The sequence below is a fragment of the Saccoglossus kowalevskii genome, chromosome 20 (genome assembly GCF_978046115.1).
Source record: "Saccoglossus kowalevskii chromosome 20, keSacKowa6.1, whole genome shotgun sequence".
Lineage (NCBI taxonomy): Eukaryota > Metazoa > Hemichordata > Enteropneusta > Harrimaniidae > Saccoglossus > Saccoglossus kowalevskii.
In genome coordinates, this window is record NC_140660.1 from 29,723,423 (window position 1) to 29,735,015 (window position 11,593).

Here is an 11,593-nt window from a genome sequence, read left to right on the forward strand (position 1 = left end):
TACAAGCCCTTTTGTTAAACTGTTTTAGTATGTTTTTGTTTACGTATTTATGAATTGTTATTTAGTTATAGATTGGACTATGTTCTATTCAAAATGAATAATGTCAATGAAGTTAAAGTTGTACATGTCAACTAACCATGTGTCGAGTGCGGTTTAGGATTGCGTTAAAGTTCGTTTGAAGCGGTTCATTGTCGCCCTTCCAAGGCAATTTGGCAGTAAATCTTTCATCTTCTTTTTTCAAACAAGTTTGAGTGTATTGCTTTAGTTGTTCGTTAGGCGTAGCCTTTTAGCGGGTCTGGTTTATCTCGTCTTTTATCCTTATATATTCAGTCGAGATCCCAGCATGAAATAACATGGTTGTCAAGCATGGCGTCGCTAATGGCGTCGGTAGTAACAGACAAGTCCGCGGTGTGTTCGTGCGTTGTTTATTATGGTGTGGAGGTTCAGACAGCAAATATCCTAATGGAGAGTTCACGGCAACGGGTCTGATCCCTTTAAATGAATGTTACCAATGAAATCCCAGTACCGATCCGCTCCGATTAGAATGTCGATATTCAACGAATCATCGTAGGAAACAGGGTGAGCAAGTCGTAGTTTGGGCAGATAGTGTAATAGTCCATCTATAACGCGACTGACTTTGTCTTCAAGGAAACTTCCTAAATATGTCAATTTTTGTACATTTGACAAACAGCAGTGAAGTTGTCGTTGAACTGTGACCATTTCAGCGTGTTGCCGTGGACAGTCAGTATTTCGAGCTTTGATAATTGCATGGATTTGAACCGTGCAGTCGGAGTCGTCGCGGCGGCGACAGGATACCGTTACTTGTTTGTATGTCTTCCCTGGCTAGTTTACGCTTGTACTCGGGGCTGTTTTAACGTAGAAATTGGAGGCTTTCGGAACTCGGACGGAGCCACTGAATTCGTAATCACTCATTTCAGTAATGTCGGTGTCTTCGAGATAAATTTGGCAATTTTATCGTCGATGGTAGTCAACTATTTCAGGCGGCTCTCGGTGATCGGTAACATTGCGTGAATTGCGTCGTATGCTTCTATTTTTTGACTTCTTGCAGCGCTGAATTTTCCGATGGCTGTTCCAATCTTGTTTGGTGCTCTCGCGAGCTAGGAACGGGTGGTCATACGTCTACCTTTGAATAACTCAAGATCACTTTTTGCAATAACAATAACTCTACCACTGATGTGGGAAAAGTGTAGAGAGGTTTGGAATACTGGGATGATGACAGAGGGTATGTCATGTCAGACTAAACAAAATAGTAAAACTCGGTTGAGTATAACAATGACGTATTGTAACAACGAAACACAGACTGGAATGACAAATTAATAGCAAGCAACGTGATAACAATTAGTAAGATTCACGTGTACTTGACAAAATAACTCGCACTAAGCGATCATTGGTCAACAGTTTGTATACTTGACATTGTATCAAGGTTGAAAGCATCTTCTCTCAGGTTCACATATACGGCAGAAATGACTTGAATGGTTTCAGTTGTGTTTGCTATTGAAATACGTGCAAATGTCACGATAAATGTAGAACATAGTAAACAAACGAGTGTTTAAACGATACCCCCCTTGCCGCTTTAAATCAGATGACATATTATTACCTATCTAAAACAACGTTTTGTCTGACTACTGGGTTGTCTGAACAAAAGAACACTTCCGTATTTTTACAATTCGTGTATTTTGTTTATACTAATATATCACGTGACAAATTTATCGTGTCAACAACAAAAACTAATATACTGTAACTATGGTAACTACGCTGTGAAATACTGGTACCACGAATATTTCACGTCAATCACGTAACCTCTGAAATCAACAATGTCACCAAATACCGACCGTAAAAACGTTTATACGATGTTAAAACAAGCTCCGATTTGAGTCCTGCTTTATATTACAAATTATACAACAATACAATTTTAACTTACCGAGTTATGATGAATACCTAGATGTTATCAGATCAGCTGAGTACAAATTATACCACAAAATATTATATTTTAACTTACCGAGTTACGATGAATACCTAGATGTGATCAGATCAGTTGTGTACAAATGAACGACGATTGTGTGACGATGGGTGTTGCTCAGTGTAACCGAATCAACAGAATGACTACATGCACAGAATATTCTGATTTACGTTTAACTGATAACATTGTTATTTGGTTAATGATTGACATCCATGAATACATTTATTATCTGCAGTATCTTTATCACGTTATAAAAATAGCACATTGCCCCCCATACCAGGGTGGTTGGGGTAGAACAGAAGTGCTGCCAATTTACAACCAACACAACATCGTAAATTAGGACAAAGTTAAATACATCATAAAATCGTAAAAACATTGATAACTTTAAAATAATGTTTTAAGTTACATGGTACATAGACCCACTGCAACTGGAGTCTTATTTCGTTTCAGTTTGATTACCAGGAGGTCTATTTAGATTACTGTCTTAACTACCAGAAAGCGGGTGTTACTTCATTGCATTTTGGTTGCAAGATATGGAGTTTCCAGATAGGGGGTCTTATTTGTTGTAGTCCGGTTGCCAGACAAGGGGTCTTATTTGGTTGTAGACTGGTTGTCAGATATAGGGTCTTATTTGGTTGTAGTCTGGTTGTCATATAAGGGGTCTTATTTGGTTGTAGTCTGGTTACCAGCTAGAGGGTCTTATTTGATTGTAGTCTGGTTGCCAGATAGGGGATCTTATTTGGTTGTAGTCTGGTTGTCAGATATAGGGTCTTATTTGGTTGTAGTCTGGTTACCAGACAAGGGGCCTCATTTGGTTGTAGACTGGTTGTCATATAAGGGGTCTTATTTGGTTGTAGTCTGGTTACCAGCTAGAGGGTCTTATTTGATTGTAGTCTGGTTGCCAGATAAGGGATTTTATTTGGTTGTAGTCTGGTTGTCAGATATAGGGTCTTATTTGGTTGTAGTCTGGTTGCCAGATAGAGGATCTTATTTGGTTGCAGTCTGGTGGTCAGATATGGGTTCTTATTTGGTTGTAGCCTGATTGCCAGATATAGGGTCTTATTTGGTTGTAGTCTGGTTACCAGACAAGGGGCCTCATTTGGTTGTAGTCTGGTTGCCAGATAGAGGATCTTATTTGGTTGCAGTCTGGTTGTCAGATATGGGAACTTATTTGGTTGTAGCCTGGATGCCAGTTAGGGTCTTATTTGATGGTAGTCTGGTTGTCAGATAGGGGGTCCTATTTGGTTGTAGTCTGATTGCCAGATATAGGGTCTTATTTGGTTGTAGTCTAGTTACCAGACAAGGGGCCTCATTTGGTTGTATTCTGGTTGCCACATAGGGTTTTTTATTTGGTTGCAGTGTGGTTTCCAGATATGGGGTCTTATTTGGTTGTAGTCTGGTTGCCAGATATAGGGTCTTATTTGGTTGCAGTCTGGTTGCCAGATATAGGGTCTTATTTGGTTGCAGTCTGGTTGCCAGACAAGGGGCCTCATTTGGTTGTATTCTGGTTGCCACATAGGGTTTTTCATTTGGTTGCAGTGTGGTTTCCAGATATGGTGTCTTATTTGGTTGTAGTCTGGTTTCCAGATATGCGGTCTTATTTGGTTGTAGTCTGGTTGCCAGATAGGGGATCTTATTTGGTTGTAGTCTGGTTGTCAGATATAGGGTCTTATTTGGTTGTAGTCTGGTTACCAGACAAGGGGCCTCATTTGGTTGTAGACTGGTTGCCAGATAGAAGGTCTTATTTGGTTGTAGTCTGGTTGTCATATAAGGGGTCTTATTTGGTTGTAGTCTGGTTACCAGCTAGAGGGTCTTATTTGATTGTAGTCTGGTTGCCAGATAAGGGATTTTATTTGGTTGTAGTCTGGTTGTCAGATATAGGGTCTTATTTGGTTGTAGTCTGGTTGCCAGATAGAGGATCTTATTTGGTTGCAGTCTGGTGGTCAGATATGGGTTCTTATTTGGTTGTAGCCTGATTGCCAGATATAGGGTCTTATTTGGTTGTAGTCTGGTTACCAGACAAGGGGCCTCATTTGGTTGTAGTCTGGTTGCCAGATAGAGGATCTTATTTGGTTGCAGTCTGGTTGTCAGATATGGGAACTTATTTGGTTGTAGCCTGGATGCCAGTTAGGGTCTTATTTGATGGTAGTCTGGTTGTCAGATAGGGGGTCCTATTTGGTTGTAGTCTGATTGCCAGATATAGGGTCTTATTTGGTTGTAGTCTAGTTACCAGACAAGGGGCCTCATTTGGTTGTATTCTGGTTGCCACATAGGGTTTTTTATTTGGTTGCAGTGTGGTTTCCAGATATGGGGTCTTATTTGGTTGTAGTCTGGTTGCCAGATATAGGGTCTTATTTGGTTGCAGTCTGGTTGCCAGATATAGGGTCTTATTTGGTTGCAGTCTGGTTGCCAGACAAGGGGCCTCATTTGGTTGTATTCTGGTTGCCACATAGGGTTTTTCATTTGGTTGCAGTGTGGTTTCCAGATATGGTGTCTTATTTGGTTGTAGTCTGGTTTCCAGATATGCGGTCTTATTTGGTTGTAGTCTGGTTGCCAGATATAGGGTCTTATTTGGTTGCAGTCTGGTTGCCAGATATAGGGTCTTATTTGGTTGCAGTCTGGTTGCCAGATAGGGGTCTTATTTGGTTGTAGTCTGGTTGCCAGATATAGGGTCTTATTTGGTTGCAGTCTGGTTGCCAGATAGGGGTCTTATTTGGTTTCCAGATATGGGGTCTTATTTGGTTGTAGTCTGGTTGCCAGATATAGGGTCTTATTTGGTTGCAGTCTGGTTGCCAGATAGGGGTCTTATTTGGTTTCCAGATATGGGGTCTTATTTGGTTGTAGTCTGGTTGCCAGATATAGGGTCTTATTTGGTTGTAGCCTGGTTTCCAGATATGGGGTCTTATTCAGTTGCAGTATGGTTGCCAGATAGGGGGTCTTGTTTGGTTGTAGCCTGGTTGCCAGATAGGGTCTTATTTGATGGTAGTCTGGTTGTCAGATAGGGGGTCCTATTTGGTTGTAGTCTGGTTGTCAGATATAGGGTCTTATTTGGTTGTAGTCTGGTTGCCAGATAAAGGGTCTTATTTGGTTGTAGTCTGGATACCAGACAAGGGGCCTCATTTGGTTGTAGTCTGGTTGCCACATAGGGGGTCTTATTTGGTTGTAGTCTGGTTGCCAGATATAGGGTCTTATTTGGTTGCAGTCTGGTTGTCAGATAAGGGGTCTTATTTGGTTGTACCCTGGCTGCTAGATAGGGGGTATTATTTGGTTGTAGTCTGGTTGTCAGATATGGGGTTTTATTTGATTGTAGTCTGGTTACCAGATAGGGGGTATTATTTGTTTGTTGTCTGGGTGCCAGATAGGGGGTCTTATTTGGTTGTCTTCTGGTTACCAGATAGGGGGTCTTATTTGGTTGTAGTCTGGTTGTCCGATAAGGGGGTCTCATTTGATTGTAGTCTGGTTACCAGATAGGGGGTATTATTTGTGTGTAATCCGGGTGCCAGATAGGGGGTCTTATTTGGTTGTGTTCTGGTTACCAGATAGGGGTCTTATTTGGTTGCCAGATACGGGGTCTTATTTGGTTGTAGCCTGGTTGCCAGATATGGGGACTTCATTGGTTGTAGCCTGGTTGCCAGATAGGGTCTTATTTGATGGTAGTCTGGTTGTCAGATAGGGGGTCCTAATTGGTTGTAGTCTGGTTGTCAGATATAGGGTCTTATTTGGTTGTAGTCTGGTTGCCAGATATAGGGTCTTATTTGGTTGTAGTCTGGTTGCCAGATAAAGGGTCTTATTTGGTTGTAGTCTGGTTACCAGACAAGGGGCCTCATTTGGTTGTAGTCTGGTTGCCACATAGGGAGTCTTATTTGGTTGTAGTCTGGTTGCCAGATATAGGGTCTTATTTGGTTGCAGTCTGGTTGTCAGATAAGGGGTCTTATTTGGTTGTACCCTGGCTGCTAGATAGGGGGTATTATTTGGTTGTAGTCTGGTTACCAGACAAGGGGCCTCATTTGGTGGTAGTCTGGTTGCCACATAGGGGGTCTTATTTGGTTGCAGTCTGGTTGCATGATAGGGTTTTTTATTTGGTTGCAGTGTGGTTTCCAGATATGGGGTCTTATTTGGTTGTAGTCTGGTTGCCAGATATAGGGTCTTATTGGGTTGCAGTCAGGTTGTCAGATATAGGGTCTTATTTGGTTGTAGTCTGGCTGCCAGATAAGGGGTCTTATTTGTTGTAGTCTGGTTGTCAGATATAGGGTCTTATTTGGTTGTAGCCTGGTTGCCAGATAGGGGTCTTATTTGGTTGTAGTTTGGTTGCCAGATAGGGGTCTTATTTGGTTTCCAGATAGGGGTCTTATTTGGTTGCAGTCTGGTTGCCAGATAAGGGGTCTTATTTGTTGTAGTCTGGTTGTCAGATATAGGGTCTTATTTGGTTGTAGCCTGGTTGCCAGATAGGGGTCTTATTTGGTTGTAGTTTGGTTGCCAGTTACGGGGTCTTATTTGGTTGTAGCCTGGTTGCCAGATAGGGTCTTATTTGATGGTAGTCTGGTTGTCAGATAGGGGTCCTATTTGGTTGTAGTCTGGTAACCAGATAGGGGGTCTTATTTGGTTGAAGGCTGGTTGTCAGATAGGGGGTCGTATTCTGGTTGTAGTCTGGTTACCAGATTTGGGGTCTTAGTTGGTTGTAGTCTGGTTGTCAGATAATGGGTCTTATGATATTGTAGTCTGGTTACCAGACAAGGGGCCTTATTTGGTTGTAGTCTGGTTGCCACATAGGGGGTCTTATTTGGTTGCAGTCTGGTTGCCAGATAAGGGGTCTTATTTGGTTGCAGTCTGGTTTCCAGATATGGGGTCTTATTTGGTTGTAGTCTGGTTGCCAGATATAGCGTCTTCTTTGGTTGCAGTCTGGTTGCCAGATAGGGGGTCTTATTTGGTTGTAGTCTGGTTGTCAGATATAGGGTCTTATTTGGTTGCAGTCTGGTTGCCAGATAGGGGTCTTATTTGGTTGTAGTTTGGTTGCCAGATAAGGGGTCTTATTTGGTTATACCCTGGCTGCCAGATAGGGGGTCTTGTTTTGTTGTAGTCTGGCTGCCAGATAGGGGGTCTTGTTTGATGGTAGTCTGGTTTCCAGATAGGGGGTCTTATTTGGTTGCAGTCTGGTTGTCAGATAAGGGGTCTTATTTGGTTGTACCCTGGCTGCTAGATAGGGCGTATTATTTGGTTGTAGTTTGGTTGCCAGATAAGGGGTCTTATTTGGTTATACCCTGGCTGCCAGATAGGGGGTCTTGTTTTGTTGTAGTCTGGGTGCCAGACAAGGGGCCTCATTTGGTTGTAGTCTGGTTGCCAGATAGAGGATCTTATTTGGTTGCAGTCTGGTTGTCAGATATGGGAACTTATTTGGTTGTAGCCTGGATGCCAGTTAGGGTCTTATTTGATGGTAGTCTGGTTGTCAGATAGGGGGTCCTATTTGTTTGTAGTCTGGGTGCCAGATAGGGGGTCTTATTTGGTTGTCTTCTGGTTACCAGATAGGGGGTCTTATTTGGTTGTAGTCTGGTTGTCTGATAAGGGGGTCTCATTTGATTGTAGTCTGGTTACCAGATATGGGGTATTAATTGTGTGTAGTCCGGGTGCCAGATAGGGGGTCTTATTTGGTTGTGTTCTGGTTACCAGATAGGGGTCTTATTTGGTTGCCAGATACGGGGTCTTATTTGGTTGTAGCATGGTTGCCAGATATGGGGACTTCATTGGTTGTAGCCTGGTTGCCAGATAGGGTCTTATTTGATGGTAGTCTGGTTGTCAGATAGGGGGTCCTATTTGGTTGTAGTCTGGTAACCAGATAGGGGGTCTTATTTGGTTGAAGGCTGGTTGTCAGATAGGGGGTCATATTCTGGTTGTAGTCTGGTTACCAGATTTGGGGTCTTAGTTGGTTGTAGTCTGGTTGTCAGATAATGGGTCTTATGATATTGTAGTCTGGTTAGTAGACAAGGGGCCTTATTTGGTTGTAGTCTGGTTGCCACATAGGGGGTCTTATTTGGTTGCAGTCTGGTTGCCAGATAAGGGGTCTTATTTGGTTGCAGTCTGGTTTCCAGATAGGGGGTCTTGTTTTGTTGTAGTCTGGTTGCCAGATAGGGGGTCTTGTTTGATGGTAGTCTGGTTTCCAGATAGGGGGTCTCATTTGGTTGCAGTCTGGTTGCCAGAAATGGGATCTTATTTGGTTGTAGTCTGGTTGCCAGATATAGGGTCTTATTTGGTTGCAGTCTGGTTGCCAGATAGGGGGTCTTATTTGGTTGTAGTCTGGTTGTAAGATATGGGGTCTTATTTGATTGTAGTCTGGTTACCAGATAGGGGGTATTATTTGTTTGTAGTCTGGGTGCCAGATAGGGGGTCTTATTTGGTTGTCTTCTGGTTACCAGATAGGGGGTCTTATTTGGTTGTAGTCTGGTTGTCCGATAAGGGGGTCTCATTTGATTGTAGTCTGGTTACCAGATAGGGGGTATTATTTGTTTGTAGTCTGGGTGCCAGATAGGGGGTCTTATTTGGTTGTGTTCTGGTTACCAGATAGGGGGTCTTATTTGGTTGTAGTCTGGTTGTCCGATAAGGGGGTCTCATTTGATTGTAGTCTGGTTACCAGATAGGGGGTATTATTTGTGTGTAATCCGGGTGCCAGATAGGGGGTCTTATTTGGTTGTGTTCTGGTTACCAGATAGGGGTCTTATTTGGTTGCCAGATACGGGGTCTTATTTGGTTGTAGCCTGGTTGCCAGATATGGGGACTTCATTGGTTGTAGCCTGGTTGCCAGATAGGGTCTTATTTGATGGTAGTCTGGTTGTCAGATAGGGGGTCCTAATTGGTTGTAGTCTGGTTGTCAGATATAGGGTCTTATTTGGTTGTAGTCTGGTTGCCAGATATAGGGTCTTATTTGGTTGTAGTCTGGTTGCCAGATAAAGGGTCTTATTTGGTTGTAGTCTGGTTACCAGACAAGGGGCCTCATTTGGTTGTAGTCTGGTTGCCACATAGGGAGTCTTATTTGGTTGTAGTCTGGTTGCCAGATATAGGGTCTTATTTGGTTGCAGTCTGGTTGTCAGATAAGGGGTCTTATTTGGTTGTACCCTGGCTGCTAGATAGGGGGTATTATTTGGTTGTAGTCTGGTTACCAGACAAGGGGCCTCATTTGGTGGTAGTCTGGTTGCCACATAGGGGGTCTTATTTGGTTGCAGTCTGGTTGCATGATAGGGTTTTTTATTTGGTTGCAGTGTGGTTTCCAGATATGGGGTCTTATTTGGTTGTAGTCTGGTTGCCAGATATAGGGTCTTATTGGGTTGCAGTCAGGTTGTCAGATATAGGGTCTTATTTGGTTGTAGTCTGGTTGCCAGATAAGGGGTCTTATTTGTTGTAGTCTGGTTGTCAGATATAGGGTCTTATTTGGTTGTAGCCTGGTTGCCAGATAGGGGTCTTATTTGGTTGTAGTTTGGTTGCCAGATAGGGGTCTTATTTGGTTTCCAGATAGGGGTCTTATTTGGTTGCAGTCTGGTTGCCAGATAAGGGGTCTTATTTGTTGTAGTCTGGTTGTCAGATATAGGGTCTTATTTGGTTGTAGCCTGGTTGCCAGATAGGGGTCTTATTTGGTTGTAGTTTGGTTGCCAGTTACGGGGTCTTATTTGGTTGTAGCCTGGTTGCCAGATAGGGTCTTATTTGATGGTAGTCTGGTTGTCAGATAGGGGTCCTATTTGGTTGTAGTCTGGTAACCAGATAGGGGGTCTTATTTGGTTGAAGGCTGGTTGTCAGATAGGGGGTCGTATTCTGGTTGTAGTCTGGTTACCAGATTTGGGGTCTTAGTTGGTTGTAGTCTGGTTGTCAGATAATGGGTCTTATGATATTGTAGTCTGGTTACCAGACAAGGGGCCTTATTTGGTTGTAGTCTGGTTGCCACATAGGGGGTCTTATTTGGTTGCAGTCTGGTTGCCAGATAAGGGGTCTTATTTGGTTGCAGTCTGGTTTCCAGATATGGGGTCTTATTTGGTTGTAGTCTGGTTGCCAGATATAGCGTCTTCTTTGGTTGCAGTCTGGTTGCCAGATAGGGGGTCTTATTTGGTTGTAGTCTGGTTGTCAGATATAGGGTCTTATTTGGTTGCAGTCTGGTTGCCAGATAGGGGTCTTATTTGGTTGTAGTTTGGTTGCCAGATAAGGGGTCTTATTTGGTTATACCCTGGCTGCCAGATAGGGGGTCTTGTTTTGTTGTAGTCTGGCTGCCAGATAGGGGGTCTTGTTTGATGGTAGTCTGGTTTCCAGATAGGGGGTCTTATTTGGTTGCAGTCTGGTTGTCAGATAAGGGGTCTTATTTGGTTGTACCCTGGCTGCTAGATAGGGCGTATTATTTGGTTGTAGTTTGGTTGCCAGATAAGGGGTCTTATTTGGTTATACCCTGGCTGCCAGATAGGGGGTCTTGTTTTGTTGTAGTCTGGGTGCCAGATAGGGGGTCTTATTTGGTTGTCTTCTGGTTACCAGATAGGGGGTCTTATTTGGTTGTAGTCTGGTTGTCTGATAAGGGGGTCTCATTTGATTGTAGTCTGGTTACCAGATATGGGGTATTAATTGTGTGTAGTCCGGGTGCCAGATAGGGGGTCTTATTTGGTTGTGTTCTGGTTACCAGATAGGGGTCTTATTTGGTTGCCAGATACGGGGTCTTATTTGGTTGTAGCATGGTTGCCAGATATGGGGACTTCATTGGTTGTAGCCTGGTTGCCAGATAGGGTCTTATTTGATGGTAGTCTGGTTGTCAGATAGGGGGTCCTATTTGGTTGTAGTCTGGTAACCAGATAGGGGGTCTTATTTGGTTGAAGGCTGGTTGTCAGATAGGGGGTCATATTCTGGTTGTAGTCTGGTTACCAGATTTGGGGTCTTAGTTGGTTGTAGTCTGGTTGTCAGATAATGGGTCTTATGATATTGTAGTCTGGTTAGTAGACAAGGGGCCTTATTTGGTTGTAGTCTGGTTGCCACATAGGGGGTCTTATTTGGTTGCAGTCTGGTTGCCAGATAAGGGGTCTTATTTGGTTGCAGTCTGGTTTCCAGATAGGGGGTCTTGTTTTGTTGTAGTCTGGTTGCCAGATAGGGGGTCTTGTTTGATGGTAGTCTGGTTTCCAGATAGGGGGTCTCATTTGGTTGCAGTCTGGTTGCCAGAAATGGGATCTTATTTGGTTGTAGTCTGGTTGCCAGATATAGGGTCTTATTTGGTTGCAGTCTGGTTGCCAGATAGGGGGTCTTATTTGGTTGTAGTCTGGTTGTAAGATATGGGGTCTTATTTGATTGTAGTCTGGTTACCAGATAGGGGGTATTATTTGTTTGTAGTCTGGGTGCCAGATAGGGGGTCTTATTTGGTTGTCTTCTGGTTACCAGATAGGGGGTCTTATTTGGTTGTAGTCTGGTTGTCTGATAAGGGGGTCTCATTTGATTGTAGTCTGGTTACCAGATATGGGGTATTAATTGTGTGTAGTCCGGGTGCCAGATAGGGGGTCTTATTTGGTTGTGTTCTGGTTACCAGATAGGGGTCTTATTTGGTTGCCAGATACGGGGTCTTATTTGGTTGTAGCATGGTTGCCAGATATGGGGACTTCATTGGTT